At 44.2% G+C, this 23,367-nt stretch overlaps 1 protein-coding gene and 1 pseudogene across 3 annotated transcripts in view; one reads left to right on the top strand and one right to left on the bottom strand.

The window, feature by feature from the left end:
- Window positions 1–21,374, bottom strand: part of BDH1 (3-hydroxybutyrate dehydrogenase 1) — a 61,666-nt gene extending 40,292 nt beyond the window's left edge. The window contains exon 1 of one of the 3 annotated variants that reach the window (XM_031663909.1): window positions 21,221–21,374. The gene's annotated coding sequence lies outside the window, so the exon portion shown is untranslated. Of the gene's footprint in view, window positions 1–3,909; window positions 4,079–21,148; window positions 21,167–21,220 lie in introns of those variants that run through there. The other 2 variants (XM_031663910.1, XM_031663908.1) reach the window with 2 other exon arrangements.
- LOC101015315 lies at window positions 3,192–4,601 on the top strand (annotated as a pseudogene).
- Window positions 21,375–23,367: the final 1,993 nt, after the last annotated feature.

The raw sequence follows: 23,367 nt of genomic DNA, 5'->3' as shown, positions 1-23,367 counted from the left end.
GTGTTACCCGAGCTGTCAAAACTGCCATAATTACAACTGCCAGGTCAAGCGGGCACTCTATCACTAGGAGAACAGGGCTTGCCTACCAAGTTAAAGGCTGGCCACTAAACGACGGAGTCTCGGACTCTGTTCTTGGTCTGTTCTCAGCACCATGACGAGCACTGATAGCTTTAAATAAGATTCGCATGCCGCCAACTCCCAAAGGTTGACCTCCAACCCAACCTTCTCCCCTGAATTCAGACAACTGTGCATCCAACATCTCCACCTGAACGTTTACTAGGCATCTCAAACGTAACCTGTCCAAAACTGGGCCTGTGCTATTATCCTGCAGACTTGTTCCTCTACATCTTCCTCATTCTTGACTCCTCTTTCCTGCACACTCCACAGCCCGGTGCTCAGCAAATCCTATCAATGCCACCTTCACAATATATCTAGGATCCTCCACTACCAGCCTAGTCTAAGCCTTCATCCCTTCTTGCCTGGATTATTGCAACAGGCTCCCAACTAGACGCCTGCCTCCACTGTAGTTCCTCCAGATTCCGCTCAACACAGCCTGCAGGATCGTGCAGAAACATAAATCCGATCATGTCACGCCTCACCAAACTCCTGCCAGAGCAAAAGCCAAAATCTAGAGTTCGCCTACAAGGCCCTCCATGTTCTGGGTCTCCATTGTCTCTCTGGCCTCATTCCTACCTTGTTCACTGTACTTTGGTCACAGTGGCTTTCTTGCTGTCTTTGGAATATGGCAAGCCAGCTCCTGCTTTAGGGCCTTTGTCCTTACTGTTCCCTTTACCCAGAACCCTCTTGCCCCAATATCCACAGTGCTTTACTAAAATGTTTACTAAGACATTCTCTGGCCACCCCGTCTGTCTCACCCCAACCTTGACTATCTATCCGCCTTCTCTGCTTCCATTTTTTCCTCCTCCTTGGCACTTTATTACATTATAGCATTCTATATGTTATACATATTTATCTTGTTTGCTGTCATTCAGTCTCATTAGAATATAAGCTCTTTGAGAACAGGAATTTTGGTCTGTTTTGTTCACCATTGTACAACATGTACAACAGTGCCCTGCACACAACAGACACAACAGACAATATTTATTTATTGAGATGGAATCTTGTTCTGTCACCCAGGCTGGAGTGCAGGGCCACAATCTTGGCTCACTACAACCTCCACCTCTCGGGTTCAAGTGATCCTCCTGCCTCATCCTCCTGAGTAGCTGGGGTTACAAGCATGCACCACCATGCCTGGCTAATTTTTGTATTTTTAGTAGAGATGGAGTTTCACCATGTTGGCCAGGCTGGTCTCAAACTCCTAACCTCAAATGATCTGCCCACCTCAGCCTCCCAAAGTGCTGACATTACAGGTGTAAGCCACTATGTCTGGCCGGTACATAATTAAATGAATTAAGAGAGTTTTGGCCGGGTGTGGTGGCTCACGCCTGTAATCCCAGCACTTTGGGAGGCCGGGGTGGGCCGAACACTAGGTCAAGAGATCAAGACCATCCTGGCCAACATAGTAAAACCCTGTCTCTATTAAAAATACAAAAATTAGCTGGGCGTGGTGGTGCGCACCTGTAGTCCCAGCTACTCAGGAGGCTGAGGCAAGAGAATTGCTTGAACCTGGGAGGCGGAGGTTGCAGTGAGCCGAGATCACGCCACTGCACTACAGCCTGGCAACAGAGCGAGACTCTGTCTCAAAAAAAAAAAAAAAAAAAAAAGTTTTAAGAAGAGGAGTGCCATTATCAGACTTACATTTTTAAAAAGATAACTCTCATTGGGTTAATAAGTTGAAAATGGACTAGAGCAGAAGCAGGGAGACCAGTTAGGATCTGTGGCAGTAATCCAGGGCCACCATGTATAGTCATGCAGGTTGTATATTGCACAACTCCAGTGAGATGTGAAAACGTGTTCCTTAGAAATGTACAAAAAAGGCTGCCAGCCCCGGTGAAAACCATGGAAGTGATTAGAATTGGTAAGTCTGGTTTTATATTGAAGGTAGAGTCCACTACCATTTACCAACAGATTGAGGGCAGGATATGAAAGAAGGAAGAATCAAAGCCATTTCCAAGATATTTGGTGTAGGTGTAAAAAATGACAGTAGTGCGAGTGATTAAGGAGGCTTTCTATTCACAAGTGCTTACTGCATTTCAAACCCGAGTACACAAGCTGAGCCCTGGAGTCCTCACCTGGCTCCTCCAAACCATATCTCCAACTATACTTTTCTCCTGTACTCATTAAACCATTTGCTACACCATCCCTCAACAAGCCCTGTACTTTCCAATTTCCGGGCCTTGCTCATCTGACCAAGTCCCAGCTGGTTCAAATAACTCTCCCAAGCTACCTTTCCTAATCCCCTAATTCAAAAATCTTTCGCCCAATCTCCTCCCTTCTGTGCCTTGTAACAGCACCTACCTAGCCAGGGTCGTATTCGAGGGATTTCTGTTTATAAACATTCACAAGCCCCCATCCTACCACCAATCCCCACGGGGACTGTGAGCGCCCTACAGACAGGACCCGCATGATGAATCACTCTCTCCTTGCTCATCCGAATATCTACTGTGTGGTCCCTAACAGGAAGCAGAGGCTCTGTAAATGTGTATTGGGTGAATACGAAAGCTTCACAAATTTCAAGGGTCAGCTTCCTTGCCGGCCAGGGATATATACGCCCTCTGCAGAGCCCGGCTCCAACGCCTCTTGTAGAAAGAAGGACATTCACCAGGACATCTGCAGCGTCACAAAGGATCCTGGCAGCGCGAGGCCTGCAGGCGGCCCTCCATAAAGAAATATGTGCTTCTGCAACTCCTCAAAGTAGGAACTGCAGGGTGACTCTGCATCAGCTGACTACAGGCAGATTTCCAGGCTGGCTGGGGAAAAAAACCGCGGAGTTCGTCGCTGCGCGCAGCACCAAACCCTTCCCCAGAAGGGAGCAGCCTGGAGGCCGCAGGACGCACGCCCAAGGCGCCGGGGCCGCTCGGGACCGATTAGAGCGCTCACACCCACAGGGTATCTATCCGGCGCGCTCCAGCACGGAAGCAGAGCGCGAGAACGCTCGAGACCGCGGCGCAGCCAATCCCAGAGCCGCGCTCCCCAACGCCCGGCCGGAGGGCGGGGAGCGAGGGGGCTCGGCCAGGGCCACGCTTCCCATTGGTTCAGGCGGCACCGCCCAGACAAAGCCCCCTAGTCCTCGTGCGACAGGCCAGCCTGGGCTCCTGCCCTGGCCAGTCCCGTGCCCACCACCACTCTGGCATCCCCAGCCTGCCCCCGCGGCTCCTCCTCCTTCCCGGCCCCGTGGCCTGCCTGCTGTCCAGCAATCTTCCCAAGGGCGCTGTAGCGCGGAGGGAGCACTCTCCGAACCCCGGGAACAGAGCCTCGCGGAGGACGCAGGAGGAGGAGGAGGGACGCGGACAGGACCTGGAGATTCGGTCCGGAAGGAGACAGGGCCTAGAGCCCGGGCTAGAAGGCAGGACACCTGGCTTCGGTCTGGCCTCGGCCTTGGACTACGACGTGACCTTGAGAGGACGGTTCCTTCCCTTCGTGAGGCCTGGGTCCCCTTCAGTAAGATGCGCCGGCAGGAAACTCTGAGTCATTTCACCTGGGAGCTGCAGGGCCGCGTGTTTGAACTAGGGCCTCCTCCTGCCTGGCACATTATTCCGAATAATAAATGCCAGATCATACTGCTGGAACCGCCGACCGAGAAGCCGAGAGGGAGGCGAGTGAGGACACCCTGAGGTCTGGGCGAGATCGGTCCGTCCTACTCTTACCCCGCTGCGGCCGCAGGGCTCGCCCCTTCCCCACCCGTATCCCGGCTTCCGGGCTAAAGGAACACGTGAGGCCGAACCAAACCGAGTAGAGGGCGGCAGGGCATCCCGCCCGAGCTGCGGAGACGCGGACCCCTCCTCTTACCCAAAACCAAATGGGCAGGGGGCTCCGCTGCAGAGGGCTCGCCGAGGCGCTCGCCTTCACCCGGCGCCGCGCAGGTGCCGGCGCTCCTGCCGGGAGAGCCGAGTGGGGGCGCTGCCGCAGGCTCTCTCTGGAAGCCCCTCCACCAGCACTGCTGTGGCCTGCGGCCTCCGCCACCGGGACGCGCCTACACACTAAGCGCGCGCAGGGGCTACGCTGGGCGGGGCCCACGGCGGCGTGGCTGGGGGGGGGCCGCCGAGCCTCCTCCTCCGCCCTGGGCGCCGGGCGTGGCCTTCCTCACGCCCAAGGTGCCAGGCGCCCGCTGCGGCCGTCTCGCCCCTAAGCCGGGCGCCAGATCCCCCGCCGCCTTCTCGCTCCCCGACAGCCGGGCCGGGGCAGGGGTCAGGGAGGTGGAGCCAGGTGCGGAAAGGGTTTCAGCCTCGGGGGCTGAGGCCGGGAGGTGAAGGCGTGGCTCCCCGAAGTGAGGAAAACGCCAATGAGGAAGAGGCTCTTTCCAGGTCCTGTGCGTGTTTCTGTCTTTAGAGCTCACTAGGGTTGGTTGGTTTTTAAATTTCTTTTGATCAGATGAAGTTTATTTAAAGGCTGGGGGCGGTGGCTCACGCCTGTAATCCTAGCACTTTGGGAGGCCGAGGCAGGTGGATCACTTGAGGTCAGGAGTTCGAGACCAGCCTGGCCAACATGGTGGAACCCCGTCTCTACTAAAACTACAAAAATTAGCTGGGCATGGAGGCGCACACCTGTAATCCCAGCTACCCGGGAGGCTTAGGCAGGAGAATCGCTTGAACCCAGGAGGCGGAGGGTCCAGTGAACCGAGATGGCGTCATTGCACTCTAGCCTCGGCGACAGAGCGAGACTCCGTCTCACCAAAAAAAAAAAAAAATCTGCTCCTCAGGATCTTTAAAAATAATTAAAATAATTTAAGAATAGCAGTTTCCCAGAGTTTTAATAATAGAACAGCGGAGGGCGATTGGCCACAGATAAGGGTTTCCTCCCAACCCCGCCCCACCGCGCTATCGCCCTGCGCCAGCACTCAGTTTCCAGGATAAGAAACAGGCTGAGGAGAGAAGATACCAGGACACATCAGTGGTGGAGCTATGTGAAAGGAAAATAAATCTTGGGGCCCCAAAATCACTAAGCTAAAGGGAAAAGTCAAACTGGGAACTGCTTAGGGCCAACCTGCTTCCCATTCTATTCAAAGTCACCCTCTGCTCACTGAGATAAATGCATATCTGATTGCCCCCTTTGGAAAAGTTAATCAGAAACTCAAAAGATTGCTACCGTTTGTCTCTTATCTACCTATGACCTGGAGGCCCCCTCCCCACTTCGAGTTGTCCCACCTTTCCAGACTGAACCAATGTTCATCTTACATATGTTGACTGATGTCTCATGTCTTCCTAAAATGTATAAAACCAAGCTGTGCCCTGACCACCTTGGGCACATGTCAGGACTGGAGGCTGTCTCACTTGCGTGCGTTCTTAACTTTGGGAAAATAAACTTCCTAAATTGACCTGGCTCAGATTTTGGGGATTCACAACTATGTTTAGGTAAAGTACAGAGAAGGAATGAATAGAATAAAGAGAATGAATGAAACTCACAAATGTAGGAAGATGAAAACAGGAGGAGGGAAGTACTGGCCTGACAAAGATTTAAAGAAAACTGTAGACCGGGTGCATTGGCTCACGCCTATAATCCCAGCACTGTGGGAGGCTGAGGCGGGTGGATCACTTGAGGCCAGGAGTTCGAGACCAGCCTGGCCAATGTGGTGAAACCCTACAAGTCCTGGTGGCACATGCCTGTAATCCCAGCTACATGGGAGGCTGAGGCAGAAGAATAGCTTGAGCCTGGGAGGCAGAGGTTGTAGTGAGCTGAGATGGTGCCACTGCACTCCAGCCTGGGCAACGGTGGGAGACTGTCTCAAAAAAACAAACAAAACTGTTGACTGTACGTCCATTCTGTGAGCTTCTGGAGGGCTAAGGCTCTCTTCTTCATCCCCAGCTCCTGGCACATACAGCCTTGACGACTGGGAGAATCATGAAAGGAGGATGCACTTGGTTTTCTGTGCCCATTTCACAGATAGACTCAAGCTTGGATTTGCTGCAGTGACGGTGTTTCAGAACATTAGGCATACAGTACCACAGGGTTAAAAATAAATCACTATACTGAAATTACAGCTTGAGGATTATGCTTTGCTAGAAAAGCAGTTAAATGAAGAATTCATCTTTCCCCCAAGAAAAAAAAAACATAGATCTTGACTCTGAGAATTAAACTGAATTGTAGTCCTATTTGCATAAGACAGAAAAGGACATTTGACCTTTCTAAGGTTGTATTACACACCTCCAGTGTCTGGCCTTACATCTTCCCAGCCCAACTTTGCTGTGACAACCAGCTGTGAACAGGTGTAACCTGAGAGCACCTTGCCTCAGCTGCACCTGGTATTCCCCTGCGTCTCTGGGACTGCAACCTGGGACCCTTGCAGGAATCCACTGCCCACTCTGACACATGAGTAAACCTGGAAGTACAAAGGAACACCTCAAGGGACAAACTTTGACCAAAGGGCAGGCAGGAACTGCTGGAAAAATACTCTGCTCTTCCAGTCTTGCAATGGGCAATTCTAGGATATGTTCTATGCAGCTCCTAAAATGATAGCCTTCTGTTTGCCCATAGTAGTGACCAACTTGATCAACTCACGAATACACCCTTGGATGCCGTTCTCTTTCCCTCCTTCCCTATTTAACTCTTCCCAGCCCTCCCCTCCAATTCCTTGGGATTTGATTATGTAGCTTTAAATGACTCCAAACACTTTCACTTTGTTGTGAGAGTGACATTGTTTTACTGTAATTAGAACATGGAGTGAACTCTCCCTGCTCAGGGGAATGGTATGTCACTCCTTATCAGACCCCACATGTGAGCTACTGACACCAACCACTGGACTCCAAAACACATAGAAAGCCAAGATTTTGACAGACACTTGGAGAGCTTAGGATGTGGCCAGACCACTCTCTGGAGGCCCTGAAGCTATTTTTGAAGCCTCGTCTCACAACACTGGCACCGCTCTCTAGCATCAAGGGACCTCATGTATCTTCATGAATCTCCATTGTATTAGTCAAGCTGTCCCTCCCGAGAACCTCTCCCAGAAAGTTGTGCCTCAAACTCTGATTGGACTTTGCATCCACAAAAGCCTGCTTTCCATCTTAAGTGGGCAGTTGAACTTGTTTTTTGTTTTTTTTTTTTTGAGATGGAGCCTCACTCTTGTCGTCCAGGCTGGAGTGCAATGGCGTGATCTCAGCTCACTGCAACCTCCACCTCCCGGGTTCAAGCGATTCTCCTGCCCCAGCCTCCCGAGTAGCTGGGACAGGTGCCCACCACCACGCCCAGCTAATTTTTGTATTTTTAGTAGAGATGGGGTTTCACCACGTTGGCCAGGCTGATCTCGAACTCCTGACCTCAGATGATCCACCCGCCTCGGCCTCCCAAAGTTCTGGGATTACAGGCATGAGCCACCATGCTCAGCCTCAATTGAGCTTTAATAACTGGATTCTAAATGAAACTGGAGCTCACTCGTTATGTGATTAATATACCTTGTCTGTTGAGTGTATCCCTTGTGAGATTTGTTCTCATTATTCTCCCCCGTTTTAAGAATTCTGAAAAAGAAAGACCTCTTTGGCAATAAACTGTGTGATTCATAAAATCATACTTTGATCTTCTCTTATTTTAACCATACAAAACGGATTCATTCCCCAAATGAACTACCTGTACACCAGTCCTTGCTCAGGCTCTGCTATTTGGGGGAACCCAGATTAAGCCAATGGTTAACCCAGAAGAGACATCTCAGCTTATCTTTCCCAACCCTGCTAAGGAAGAATTTATTTGTTTGGTTTGCACTTTTTCTCCTTTATTTCCCAAAGGCCCTGCCCCTTAGGGCATCAGTAGTAAACTCTGACACAGATAGTAGCAAGAGACTCTCAGGAGAAAGGGCCAGCTGAGGAGTTGGGACTTGGTTAAGGGATCAGACAAAGCCATTCTCAGCCCCACCTTCAACCTTTCCCCTCCTTCTGCCATTCTGGTTGTTGACTTTGGAACTGGAGAAACATTTAGCTGTGAGGTTGAACACACACAGTCTGTGGAAATCAGGTCACTCCCAACACAGCAGGCACCAAGATTCTGTCTCCCTCACCCTACTATAAAACCAACTCCTCTCTGTTCAGGTACAAGGCGTAAGACCAGGGTCTTCAGCACTTAGCACACTCACCGCAACCCAGTGGGGTACTGTTGCAAACTAGCAAGCTAGTTTTGGGAGGGAAACAGTCCTTAGCCCCTGCTTTCAAGGAGGTGTGAAAAGTAAAGTAGAGGTTCCTCTTCAAGGAGTTTTCTCCCCGTCTAATTAGGAATAAATAGTAACTTCTCTTAGAAGCAAAATTTATTCAAAGACTTGTGCTGACATTCTTAAATATCTTCTTGCTGTAATGAAGAAATCATATGTTCTTAGCTCCCACAATTTAGCTTAAATATTTGCCCTGGCGTGCTTATACTGGTCCAAGCAAGCATTAGGTCATAGCCTCTTCCTCTTCCTCATTTGAAGGTGTTTTTGCCTTTCCCAGCATTTAATTAATTCCTCCTTCCTTTGTTCTCCTCTGCCTTTGCCTCTTTTGAAAAGTTCTAAGTTACTAGCCAATTGGGACAAATACAGAATGTGTCCCGTTCCAGCCAGGACACATCAGTAGGGCGGATGCGTTAGGTTATAAATGACCCTGTCTCCTTTGTTCGGTGTACGCTCGTGGCAAAACTGCTGGCGAGTGTACCCTTTCTGCAGAAAGTATAAAAATGACCTTGCTTGCAGTGGCTCACGCTGTACTCCCAGTACTTTGGGAGGCCATGGCGGGCAGATCACAAGGTCAGGAGATCGAGACCTTCCTGGCTAATATGGTGAAATCCCGTCTCTACTAAAAATACAAAAAAATTAGCCAGGCATGGTGGCGGGTGCCTGTAGTCCCAGCTACTTGGGAGGCTGAGGCAGGAGAATGGTGTGAATCCGGGAGGCAGAGCTTGCAAAGCAGAGATTGCGCCACTGCGCTCCAGCCTGGGAGACAGAGCAAGACTCCGTCTCAAAAAAAAAAAAAAGGCCTTGCTGAGGAAATTAAATTTGTGTTCAAGTGCTATTTCTTTATGGTACTAAGAAACAAGCATTTCAAACTGAGGTATGAAAGGAAAATATCTTGGGGCCCCCACATCACTAAGCTAAAGGAGAAAGTCAAACTGGGACCGGCTTAGGGCAACCCAGCCTCCCATTCTATTCCGTTTTCCCCCTGCTCACTGAGATAAATGCATATCTGATTGCCTCCTTTGGAGAGGCTGATCAGAAACTCAAAAGAATGCAACCATTTGTCTCTCATCTACTTGCAACCTGGAACCCACCTCCCTGTCCCACTTTTACTTCAAGTTGTCCCACCTTTCTAGGACAAATCAACGTTCATTTTACATATGTTGATTGATGTCACATGTCTCCCTAAAATGCATGAAACCAAGCTGTGCTCTGACCACCTTGGCACGTGTCATCAGGACCTGCTGAGGCTGTGTCACGGGTGTGCATCTTCAACCTTGGCAAAATAAACCTTCTAAATTCACTGAGACCTGTCTCAGATTTGAGGGGTTCACATTTTGGTAACCATGGAGGGATTCTGAGTGGAGATGCCCCTGACCTTTGACAGATCTATTGGTGCATGGTAGCAACATGTGCTAACCTTACGGCTCAAACCAATAGGACAATTTGCTGAGGTCTGGGAGCACCCACTCCAGAGAATCCTTGATCTCCCCAAATTTGGTCAAGATCTAGAGTTTATTTTTCTGTACAACTTCCCCCCACCTTTTTTTTTTTTTTTTTTTTTTTTTTTTTGGAGTTTTATTTTCTTCCAACAAGGAAGGCAAGATTTCCTCTTCCCAGGATGATAGAAGGCCAACAACTCCTTTAGGGAGCTTGAGCTCACTCCCAGCAGGGAAGATGAATTCGACTTTTTTCCTGCTTCTAGGATGGCAAAAAGCAGTCTTCAGCCTGAGACCCATCCCTAGGCAAGTAGCTAAACTGGGGTTTTGTCTTGGTTCAAGTGTACCAACCAGCTGGTCTGAATTTCTCCTCACCATGAGAGTGCTCAGTGATCATATTGTTGGGGTTTTGTTGTTGTTGTTTGTTCTGACCAACTCTAACAGACTTGGCCCAATCTAAGTGAGAATTCCAAATTATGGGTAACAAAACCTCTCTAATCTGGCTGAAATTTCTCGCAGCTAAAGAAAACAAAAAACAAAACAACAACAACATAAAAACATGCACCTGGTTTCTGTGTTTGCTTCCTGACTTAAAAAAAAACAACTTTCTTTCATTTACTTTTCTTCCCCCCATACCTCCTTCCGCCTTTGCCATCTGCAGTACCAAAAAAATCTAGAGAAGGTTTCTAATGACTTGAACCCCTTTAAAGAATTCAGAACAAAGGGGCCACTCACCCCTTTGAGAGTGTTCTGTTTTCTTTGTGAAGTTTCAAGAGTCATGGGCAGATTCTTCTTAGGTTTTAAGCTCTGTTTTCCTGTATTGCATGACCTGACCTCTTTGGCTCTGGGGGAACCAGAGATGACTTTGCACTGTGAGAGGATTTGACCTTGGAGCATATCACGGCAGACAAGAACTACAAAGTTATGGGTGGCTGAGCACAGTTTATAGGAAGTGGTCTTGGCTGGTTTCTTTTCTTTTCTCTCCTAGGAAATTGTTGTTTAAGGATCCTAATTGTAGTTCGGAGATACATTCTAAATGGTCTTCTCTATTGCTTTTTCTCCCAAAATTAATATCAGTTCGGTTTGTCTGTGTGCATTTGTGTGAGGAACTGAACTGTTGTTTTCCTAGGCAAATGAGAAACTAAGTTTTCTCAGCTCCAAAGAGAAAGGACATTTGCTCTTCCCAGCGAAAGGCACCCCTGGGTGACCAGGGTCCTCGTGGGAGTGTCTGGGGAGTTGACCCCCTGCAACATGCAGTGGCCCTGCAGGGAAATCCCCAACAAAAATTAATTTTAAAAATAGGTCATCCAGGAAACACATATAAGGGCTGATCACCTGGCATTCTGAGCCCTCTCAGAGGTCATAGGCCTCTGAAGAGAGAAACTGAGATGCATAAGAGGCTGGAAACAACTCAGTGATGACACACTGTGGAGTCCTGTCCACAAGCAGCTCACATCGATCCACCACACAAAAACCCTAGGCCACAGCTCACTTCTTCTTTTTAAGACAAAAAAAGAAGTGGGAAACGCATAATCCGAGAATGAGGAGAAAACAAGGAGAATGACCCCCTTTAGAGTACCTTATTGGTTTTATGGCACCTCTATTTGCCAGAGTAAAATGGAAGTCATATAGTCTTTGTGCAAATGTGCATTAAGGAAAAAGAGCCCTAAGGTCAACCTGCGAATTCTAGAGTTCCTAGTCCCTTTTTCTCTATTTTCCTTTCTGCCTGCTTTAAATCTGCTGTTATTTTTCTACTGAGATAAAACCACTGTTTGGATCTAACAGTTTTTTGGGTTTTTCTTGCAAGCTGGCAAATTTGTATTTATCTCATGGCTAAAGTACTGGAGTAAAAGTTATAGAATTTGCGTGTGTGGGTGTATGTACATGTACGTGTGTATATATTTGAAGGCCTTTATAATAGATGTCTCTAATTTTATGTTCAATTGTTAATTAAATTCATTTTAATTTCCCTCTAGCTCACCAGACTTTCACTTTGTACTTTATGATGTAAATTTTGCTGTCTGACTTTTACCTGAGTTGTTTCCTTTAATATGCAATTTTAAGGCTATTTAGCTGACAACTACCTAGGGTAAGGTAGAAAAAAAAAAAGCAGGGGGAAAAAAGGAGGTCTTTATGAACCTATAAGATATATTTCAGGTGGGCAGAGTGGCTCACGCCTGTAATCCCAGCACTTTGGGAGGCTGAAGCAGGCAGATCGCCTGAGGTCAGGAGTTGGAGACCAGTCTGGCCAACATGGTGAAACCCTGTCTCTACTAAAAATACAGAAACTAGCCAGGTGTGGTGGCACGTGCCTGTAATCCCAGCTACTGAGGAGGCTGAGGCAAGAGAATCACTTGAACCTGCGAGATGCAGGTTGCAGTGAGCTAAGATTGCTCCACTGCACTCCAGCCTGGGTGACAGAGTGAGATTCTGTCTCAAAAAAAAGTGCTTCTATTGGCATGCCTAATAGGTGTATATATTTATGTGTTGTGTACACAATATTTCACTACTAAAAACACACAAAAGAGCTCTAATTAATTGGCTGAAAAATAAAATAAAAGCACTTAAACCAAATGTATATTTAAAAAAAGACTAGTCAAATGCTTTTTCTTTTTCTTTTTCTTTTTTTTTTTTTGAGACGGAGTCTTGATTTGTCACTCAGGCTGGAGTGCAGTGGCGCCATCTCTGCTCACTGCAAGCTCCGCCTCCTGGGTTCACACAATTCTCCTGCCTCAGCCTCCCTAGTAGCTGGGACTAAGGTGCCCACCACCACACTTGGATACTTTTTTTGTATGGTTAGTAAAGACAGGGTTTCACTGTGTTAGCCAGGATAGTCTTGATCTCCTGACCTCGTGATCTGCCCACCTTGGCCTCCAAAAGTGCTGGGATTACAGGCGTGAGCCACCGTGCCCGGCCATCAAATGTTTTTTCAAGTTCATGTGACTTAAGTAAAATCTTTAATAAATAAGCTGGCTTTAAAATTATTGGTAAAATAATATTAGAAATGTCTTAAGAATTTGCCAGCATACATTTTTGTTTGCATTTACTAATCAAGCAATTTCATACCTGTCCCTGCCGAATACTATAAGGTGTCAAAATTTGGCATAGGTGTTACAAAACTATAAACCTAGCCCAAAACAGAATGATCTTTGCTTGTGTAATCTTTAATAAATAAGACATTGATACTGGTTTAATAAAAATAGCTACATCTTAAGTTTAGTAAGATTACTATAACTTGGCCAGGCATGGTGGCTCATGCCTGTAATCCCAGCACTTTGGGAGGCTGAGATGGGCGGGTCACGAGGTCAGGAGATCGAGACCATCCTGGCTAACATGGTGAAACTCCGTCTCTACTAAAAATACAAAAAAATTAGCTGGATGTGTTGGCGGGCACCTGTAGTCCCAGCTACTCAGGAGGCTGAGGCAGGAGAATGGCATGAACCCGGGAGGCAGAGCTTGCAGTGAGCCGAGATGGTGCCACTGCACTCCAGCCTGGGTGACATAGCAAGACTCCATCTAAAAAAAAAAAAAAAAAAAAAAATTACCAACCATAACTTCTAATCTTGTGGCTTTAGGCAGTCTAGTCCACAGGGAGTAAGGTTTTTTATAGTCTTTGTTTCAAAACTAAAGTATAGACTAAGTTCTTCCCAAAGTTAGTTTAGTCTATGCCCAGGAATGAACAAAGAGAATTTGGAGGTTTAAAGCAAGATGGAGTCAGTTAGGTCAAATCTTTTTCACTGTCTCTGTTATAATTTTGCAATGATGATTCCATAACTTTAAATGATGACTATCACAGTTTTCATAAATAATCTAAAACAATTAAAATAAAATAATTAGGTGAATGTAATAGGATAAATACTTGTAGACAAACATCATAATTCAGAATCTAAAGTTATATTAAGTAACAGATATTTCATTATACGGGTATTTTTCAATAAAAATATATTTGTAGGAAAACATTCTTTTTAAAAAAAGTGTGTCATTTTTAAAAACATGTACAGTTTTTGTCTAATTCAAAGCTTATTTAAAGGTCATGTATAAAACAAGATAAAAGGAACCAGGAAATAAAAGAGATAGAGAGAAAGTTATGGCTGGGAGCAGTGGCTCACACTTGTAATCCCAGCACTTTGGGAGGCTGAGGCAGGCAGATCACTTGAGGTCATGAGTTTGAGACCAGCCAGGTCAACATGGTAAAATCCTATCTCTACTAAAAATGCAAAAATTAGCCAGGCATGCTGGTGGGCACCTGTAATCACAGCTACTTGGAAAGCTGAGGCAGAATTGCTTGAACCCAGGAGGCAGAGATTGCAGTGAACTGAGATCTTGCCACTGCACTCTAGCCTGGGCAACAGCAAGACTTTGTCTCAAAAAAAAAAGACAGTTATAAAAATAAAGAGGTTTTTTTTTGGTAAGAAAGCTTAAAGAGAAATAATTTCATATAAGAAAAAGTCTTACATGCTAAATTTAGTCCTAGAGTAAAATGACTGGTTGTTTAAGAAAGAGAGATGGATGTTCAGGACAAACCAGAAAGTCCAAGCATGTCATGAACAGTCTGTGTAAGTCACAATAAGAGGATTTATTTTTTAAAAATCTTCTATGTGATCAAGTTGTCATATTATTATTAAGTTTTGGTTTGCTTAGGGAAAAAACTGAGATTAAATTTTTTTAAGTTAAGGTTGTTACACCCATATATATCTCTGTATGAGCTTTTAAAGTACTTGTGACATTTAGTTACTGGGCTTTAACTCTTGAGTGTAAAACAGATACCAAGTCCTGCTAAATTTTGAACACTGACAGCAATTCAAGTTCCATCTTTAGTCTTGGTAGAAGATGCCAATCAAAATAAACTGCACTTCTGAAACACAGGGCCAAAAATTCAAGTTATTCAACTTCTCTAGGCCCAGGGAGTATCTCAGGAAAGGTGGGCATGTGAGACTGTAAGGGCCAATGATGAGAGATAAAATAAGTTCAGTTTCTCTATAAATTAATCATTAATGTCAAAGGCACACTGATGCAACACCAGCATATGAGCTCATATCAAATTTAAAAGGTTTTTATGAAGCATTAACCAACTCCTAAGTAAAGGTTATAAATGTTATGAAAGGCTTATGGAAGTTATAGCTTATGGTCAAGATTAAAATTTTATGGATGGTTTATAAAATTTTAGAAAACAAATTTAATTGGCTTCCTGCTGTGTTTTTTTGTGTGTGTGTGTGTGTGTGTGTGTGTGTGTGTGTTTTTAGACAAAGTTTCACTCTTGTTGCCCAGGCTAGGGTGCAATGGCACGATCTCCGCTCACTGCAACCTCCGCCTCCCAGGTTCAAGTGATTCTCTTGCCTCAGCCTCCCGAGTAGCTGGGATTACAGGCATGCACCACCATGCCTGGCTAATTTCGTATTTTTAGTAGAGATGGGGTTTCTCCATATTGGTCAGGCTGGTCTCAAACTCCCAACCTCAGGTGACCAACCTGCCTCAGCCTCCCAAAGTGCTGGGATTACAGCCATGAGCCACCACCCCCAGCCAGCTTCCTGCTGTTTTTACTAGGGCTTATTGTTTTGAAAATGAACCTTCTTCCCTCAAAGAGAAGGTTTTTGCCTTTTTAAAAAATCCTTGAGTTATCACTTTGGTCAAATGATTGACTTATTTCACAATAACTTGTGATGTCAAGTGTTTTAAACCTTTGATATTTGTAACCTTTACAAAATCAAATTATAAATTATGTCTTTTTCTGATCAAATGAATCCTTTAAGATATTAGGTTTCCTAAAGTCCAAAATGACGTAATTTGGCTTATTTGGTATAAAAATTATACAGGAAACTTTGTCAAATATGAAATGGAGTTTGGCTTTCTTTGGGCTGTATTTTTATAAATATGTTATTGGTATGTGTTTCAAAATCAGGGGAAACTCCTATAATTTTGATATGACTTCGTGTACGTTATCAGTAATAATTATAATTGTTACGTTAAATTATCGTTGCCACAGAGATAGTAAGTTTCTTTGTCAGTTGTGTCTTTGACTGTGGCTGCCCTAAATCCTTTTGTCATCCACAAACAATTGTCTTGTTTTGGTCCTCCTTAGAAAGTGGTTTTATAATCAACTATAGAACTCTAACAGGTGTTCCTAGATGCGGATTTCTAATAACTTTGGAGATTGGAACATTACAATGGAGAAAAAAACTTTCAGGACTCTCATGGAGAACTGAAATATTCATGAATATCAGGACAAAAGTTAACTGCATGAGCTGAGCTAATAAAAGACTAAAGTAATCTTTTTAACTTTTTGCTTAAAATGTTGCTGATCCTTTGTTTTGTTTCTCAGAAACAAGAAGACATTAAGCTATTTACAGCTTTTAACAATTGAGTAAAGTATACTCCTATGAACAAAATTTAGAGCATATTTGTTTCTCTCTACATGCTTTCTCCAAAATTTGGGAACTATGTGTGAGTATTCTTAACTTATGCCAATACAGTTATTTGTATAAGTGCAATAAGAATCTGTTTTCATTTGTAACAGGACACAATTGGAGAAACTGGCTATTTTACTAAGGTTTTGACTGGAATGGTGTGCTTTCCTTTAAAGATTCAAACTTGACTTATGCAGCCAATAAAAGCCCATTGGATAAACTGCTCTGATACCTTTGTCTACACAGCCACTGTACAGGGTTCCTGACATCTGGTAAGTAAAGAGTGTCACTTTCTGACAGGCCCAGGAACCCCAAGTTTATCTTGGAACCTCAAGAGGAAAGGATCACTCAACTTACAGGTACTTGATGGCACAAATCCATAGCTGGGCTCGGCTTTAAAAAAATGTCTTATCTGAGATTCCTTCTATGGAACAAAGTTCCATCAAAGCCAATTTAAAAGCCTATGTTAAAAAATAATTATTCTTGCTGCACTGTATACAAATAATTAGGCCATGTGTAATAAAGCAAACCAGCCCTACCATGATTTTTCTTTTGTATAAAAATGGGAAACTGGAGAGAGAAACATTATGATTCAAAACTATAGTACAGCAGTTGTTAGATTCCAGTCTTCCTAATGTTTCTTGATTTTTATTATTTTTTACAGTTTGAACTGAATTCTAATTTTTCTTGGCTCCAAGTCTTCAAAGTAATTTTTGTCACTTTGTTTTACTTTTTTTTCTTCTTTTTTTCCCCATTTTTCCTAATTTGGAGTCACTGAAAACTGAGCTGTACTTTCATAAAGCCCCAAAAATTGAAGCTAGACAACTTCAGAAGAAAATAACAGCAACCTTATTTACATACATTAGCGACTTTCATACCTGCCTACTGATGTATAAAACTTCAGAGTAATGTGGCTTATAACAATTTTCCAGGATTGTTTTTTCATTTGTTGTTGTTTTTCTACCTTCCTCCCCCTATTTTCTCTTCATACGACAAGAGACTTCACCACCTTCTACATATGAGCTTTCCTAATAACTTGGGACCTACCTATCTAGGAATAAACCATCCTAGCCATGAGACACCAGATGAAACCTGGGACGAGAGACTCATTTTCTCCTAAAATGCTTTCTCCAAGAGATTTTTAAAAAGAAAAGGAGGGAAATGTGAAAGGAACATAAATCTTGGGGCCCCCAAAATCACTAAGCTAAGGGAAGAGTCAAGCTGGGAACTGCTTAGGGCCAACCTGCCTCCCCGTTCTATTCAAAGTCATCCCTCTGCTCACTGAGAAAAATGCATATCAAATTGCCTCCTTTGGAAAGGCTAATCAGAAACTCAAAAGAGTGCAATTGTTTGTCTCTCATCTACCTGTGACCTGGAAGCCCCATCCCTGTCCTGCTTTTAACTCCAGTTGTCCCACCTTTCTAGGCCAAACCAGTGTTCATTTTACATATGTTGATTGATGTCTCATGTCTCCCTAAAATGTAGAAAATCAAGCTGTGCTCTGACCACCTTGGGCACATGTCATCAGGACCTCCTGAGGCTGTGTTACAGGTGCACATCCTAAACCTTTGCAAAATAAACTTTCTAAATTAACTGAGAGACCTGTCTGAGATTTTGGGGGTTCATGGAGGGAAATGAGGCATGTATGTAAGCTAAATGAATCATTAGAAGTCCTGTAAGTCTTCTAAAAGAGGGACAAATAAGTGTCATCAGAGTTCTAATAAGAGTTCAGGACAGGCTTTGTAGAAGAGGTAGTATCCTGAAAGATTCTCAGTCAGAATGATATACCCTAAAAGAGACCCTTGACCTGAGAGACCATGGTGTTCTCTCCTGTCTGTTCGCCTCCTAGCTCACTCTCCTCCAATACCAGCTGAATTTAATCATTCCTAGCCCTTCCCTTGCTGGATCTGGCCCTGCCCAGGGTCTGAATGCCCCTGGTCTTCTCTGCCCTCAGTATTAAGTTCTCAGTGTTAAGTGTTAATTCCTGCCCTTGGGCCGCCACCTCCAAGTCCTCACAGGTTAAATCCTGCCGTTAGGCCGCCACCTCCAAGTCCTCACAGAGCCAGTGTGCAACCTGCTTTGCTGAGTTCTGCTGGGGGGTAGAGAATAAAAACACTATCTACTGCCCCAAACCCCACAATCCTCTGTTTGTTTTGATGCAATTGAATTTTATTAAAGTTTTGTGGGTTGTTTTTTTGTTGTTGTTTTGTTTTGTTTTTTTGCTAGAAATCACACCCTTAATCTGCAGAATTTTAGAGGTATTGAGTAGCTTTTTCTACAATTGACAGCAAAGGAAAGAAGCCCAGTATATTATTCTGTGCTGCTTCTAAAACAAGCTGTGGTGCTCAGAATCTAGTGTGTTGAAAAGAGCCTTTGACAACTGATCTTAACGTGACTGTAATACTGAATTCTGTGGATTAATGAGAACTGGAGGAGCTGCCTTTTCCTTGCAGTGAATGAGCAAGTAAAACAAGTGCTTGACCTCAAGGGGAAAAGATGGGGAGTGTTAGGCATCCCCACCCACTTTCTATCTCTTAACTCTTACAAGTTCATTAAGATGAGTGTTTGTTTAAGCACAAGCTTTTTGTGCATAGGAATGGGTTGTCTGTAAATTTAAGCAATGTTCTTTTGAGGAATTGGGATCTTGGAAAAGGGAACAATATGAGGATATTTGATTTTAAAAAAAACACCTGTGCCCATCCTACCCTAAGCTACAGCAACCCATACAATTTATTCATTCATTCAGTTTGCACTGATCGAGTCCTTATGATGTCCCAGTGATTGTGCTATATTCTTAGAGTGGAATCATAAATCATAAAGCAGGCTCCCTGTTTGCAATAATACTACAATTTAGCAATAAACGGTTGATTTCTATGTACCAGCCACTGTGCCAAGTGCCCTCTATGCATCATTTCACTTACTTTTGCAACAATTCTAAAAGTAGCCTAAGATTATTCCCATTTGCAACTGAAAACATTGACAGTTAGCAGGTTCAAATAACTTGCCCACAACAATACAACCAGGAATTGGCAAAGACAGATCCCATCCAAGTCTGTCCTACTCCAAATGCTTTGCTTTAAGCACACCACCAATTGTCCTGAGGTTCTTTCTTTGAAGAAAGGGATTTTTAAAATCCCGGTTTCTGTGGCTATTTGGAGTACAGATTTTTTTTTTCTTTTTCTAGAGTTACAGGAACTCAGCATGGAGTACAGAATTTTTTATAATCAGCTGGGCATCATTCATGTGGATAGTCCAACAGAAATGAATTGCTTTGTTACACAGAAATTTCATTCAATGAGTACAATACAGATGGCAATTTCTGATGTCTTCAATGAGGAAAAGTTATAGGTTCTAGTTGATTATATTGATATGTTTTGGCTGTGTCCCCACCCAAATCTCATCTTGAATTTAGCTCCCATAATTCCCATGTGATGTGGGAGGGACCCAGTGGGAGATAATTGAATTGTGGAGGTGGTTCCCCCCATAGTTTTCACATGCTAGTGAATAAGTCTCATGAGATCTAATGGTTTTATAAGGGGAAACCCCTTTCACTTGGGTTTCATTCTCTCTCTTGCCTCCCCATGTACGATGTGCCTTTTGCCTTCCACCATAATTGTGAGGCCTCTCCAGCCATGTGCAACTGTGAGTCCATTAAACCTCTTTTTCTTTATAAATTACTCATTCTTAGGTATGTCTTCATCAGCAATAAGAAAATAGACTAATACACATATAAACTTTGAATGATGGCCAAGCATAGCAGCTCATGCCTGTAATCTCAACACTTTGAGAGGACAAGATGGGAGGATCACTTGAGCCCAGGAGTTCAAGACCAGCCTGGGCAAAACAGCGAGACCTTGTTTCTGCAAAAAATTTAAAAATTAGCCAGGCAACATTGTGGCAGGCCAGGTCTCCATAATGGCTGAACAGGTAGGCCTCCATAACAACTGTTTCCGCACTGACTGAGTGCTGAAGTTAAGTGTTAAAAGCTGATAGAGTCAGTGCCCTATACAAAGGCTTGAATGTAAAAATAGCCCACCAAGAGTTTTGCCTAGGCCTTTCCTGGGCCTTGAAGCATGACAAAATAATGAAGGAATTCTTAACAGGACTCATTTAAGATTAAACAAGTTTTCTTGTGGATCTTAAGGACCTCCCCAGACCTTCTTAGGCAAGCTTTACTGGGGACTAAAGGAACTCCCCAAAACTCTGTGATTTAGCAGGACACAAGATAAGGGTAATCGCCCCAGCACCTAGACCCATTTAGATGAAGTGAATTTACTAAGGCTCCAGAGGAAGGCCTTCAGGACTCAGATCTTAGTTAGATTAGAAGAAGTTAATCACTTACGTCTTTAGATGAATGCACACGTACACATAGACATATAGCTTAGAAGGTATATAAGCTCTGGAAAACTTTGTAATTTTGAATTGTTCTGGTGATATTTTCCAGACCTTCTCCCTGGACCCAGTTACGACAATAAACTCCCTTCTTTCCCAGTTCATCTGCATCTCATTACTGGGCTGCAAGAATAAGCAGCCCAACCCAAAGTTTGGTCTGGGAACAAGGTGAGGTGTGCCTGCCTATAGTCCCAGCTACTCAGGAGACTGAGGCAGGAGGATCCCTTGAGCCCAGGCGTTTGAGGCTGCAGTGAGGTATGACTGTACCACTACACGCCAGCCTGGACAAGACCACATTTCTAAATAAACAAATAAACCGTTTTGAAAGACAAAAGTATGTAATGAGATTCTCAACCCCTAAAACTGATTTGATTTTCCAAACTTCAAATTCTGGTTTTTTCAAAGAATATCTAATGTATTACAATAAGCTGCTTTAAAAAACAAGATACAAAACCACATGCTTATTTTGCCTAATTCTCTTTCCAGTTCTTTTCCCAATGAATACATATTATTTTTTATTTCTCCCTATTGCTACCAGGGACAGAGCCTACTATTTCAAAAAGAAAATCTAATTGCAAAGCTGCTGCCTCTCTGTTTTGGGTTAACAGCACCTCTTTCCAAAGGCCTATTCACTCCTCTCCAACCTCCTCCCTTTCTACCATCCTTACCCATGGCTCGAATTTTCTTCTGCCGACAGCTCTCAGTGACAGCCCTCACGTTCAAGTTCAGCTGTCTCTCACCTTAGCCGGTGGGTGCTACAGGGTTCCCTCAGCACTATCAGCACGCAGGATCCTCTCCAGGTAAGTGACCAGCCAGATCCTCTTAATTCTCAGTTGACAGGGTGTATAGACACTCCTGGAAACCTTTTCCAGGCTTTCTGTATATTCTTTCAATGCTTACCTTTAGCTGAGAATGGAAATTCTCACATATGTGTGATAAGTAAAGGTGGGGGGGCGGGGCTGGGATGTTTTTGTGTTTGTCTTTGCACAGGCAAAGTTCAACAGCTTTGTAACTGCTTGTTTTAAGCTTAAAATGTCTGTGAGTTTGGCCCTCTGACAAGCAAAGGGTCAAGGACAGATGCTGCTGCTTAGGAATATATTAAAAATAAATGATGCCAAAGGGCAGCTCCCGCTGACTCCATCTTTAGCTCTCCCTGCCAGGTATGTGTGGGCATAAATTAGCACAGGAACTGGCCTGAACAGGATGAGAAATCTTCAGAGACTGCCCTGAGCATAAGCCAGAATCAGGACCTGAGAAAGATTTCAAAATAGCCAAGTGGCTTTAGATAGGGCCATTTGCAAGAAGAGGCTGGGACTCAGGGAGGAGTTACAGTTTGAATCTGAAGGCAGATTCAAGGAGATAGGGCCAAAGCCATACGCCTTGAATATCACAATGGTGGTAAGGAAGAGTATGTCTGAAATACAGGAGATCCTTTAGGACATCTCTTAGTATTCCCATGCCCTGTGATTAAAGTCAATGGAAAATTACAACAACCCAATCCAGGCAGGACTACTAATGACCCAAACCCTTTAGGAATGAAGGTTCCAGTCACCTCACCAGTCAACAATCCATGACCAGCTCAGGTGCTTGCTGAGGGCAAAGGGAATATGGAATGAGTAGTGAAATAAGATAGTTATCAATACCAGCTACAACTACATGACCAGTTATAAAAACAAGAACTGTAATTGTCATGAGTGTGTATGCCTTATTTTGTTATGAATATGTTAGTGTGTGTATAGCACCTTTGTTTTCTTCCCTTTCGTATTCCTTTATCGTGTTACATAAGATGCCTTACTTGATCTCATAGAATTTAATATTGCTAACCTCACATCATAGTGTTTAAGTTACAGGATCTCAAGAAGAGTAAATATCACCTGTGAACCCCCAAAATGAGATAAGTCTCAGTCAATTTAGGAAGTTTATTTTACCAAAGTTAAGGACACACACTTGTGACACAGCCTCGGGAAATCCTGAGGACAGGTGCCCAAGGTGGTCAGAGCACAGCTTGGTTTTATACATTCTAGGGAGACAAGAGACATCAATCAACGTATGTAAGATGAACATTGGTTCTGTCTGGAAAGGTGCAATAACTTGAAGCAGGGAGGGGCTTCCAGGTCATAGGTAGATAAGAGACAAATGGTTGCATTCTTTTGAGTTTCTGATTAGCTTCTCCAAATGGGGCAATCAGAATATGCATTTATCTCAGTGAGCAGAGGGGTGACTTTGAATAGAATGGGAAGCAGGTTCGCCTTAAGCAGTTCCCAGCTTGACTTTTCCCTTTAGCTTAGTGATTTTGGGGCCCCAAGATTGATTTTCCCTTCACACACCTAAGGACTTTGTACCCTCTTCTGGGAAGAGGATTAGCGCAGTAGGATGCAGTTGTAGGAAGCATAGTTGTGTCATGTTAGACAGAACTGCAATCTTGTTATTGTCTTTTTTTGAAGGTTAAGTATGATTTAAGGAGATATGTGTGGGTCCCAAATTGACAAGGAGTGGACTGGTGATGGTTAATTTTATGTGTCAACTCGGTAGGAGTGGAAATTGTAAATTTTTTTCTGTAAAGGTTTTATTATGCAGAGGAGGGGCTCAGTTCTTGGCAGCTGCTTTCCTCATGGCGACCCAGTACCCAGATATTTGGTCAAACTGATAGTGATGGGATGCAGTCAAATGCATAGTCAGGTTGGGGTGGGTCCCTGGGGTTTCTCCCCACCTTCACACCAAAAACAGAGCTGAAAGACTGGACTGCTGGTCCCAGATGAAATCCATGACTCAGACTTAGAACTTCTATTCCTGTTTTCCCACCCTTTCCTGATTGATTCTTCTGAATAACGTCTTTTAACCAATTGAGTGTTGCCTTTTCCAATACTACCTATTGGCCTGCCCCACC

Source organism: Papio anubis, chromosome 2, assembly GCF_008728515.1.
Source record: "Papio anubis isolate 15944 chromosome 2, Panubis1.0, whole genome shotgun sequence".
NCBI classification, from domain to species: Eukaryota; Metazoa; Chordata; class Mammalia; order Primates; family Cercopithecidae; genus Papio; species Papio anubis.
The sequence above is the reverse complement of the archived record's forward strand: the minus strand, read 5'-3'. Positions and strand labels throughout refer to the sequence as shown.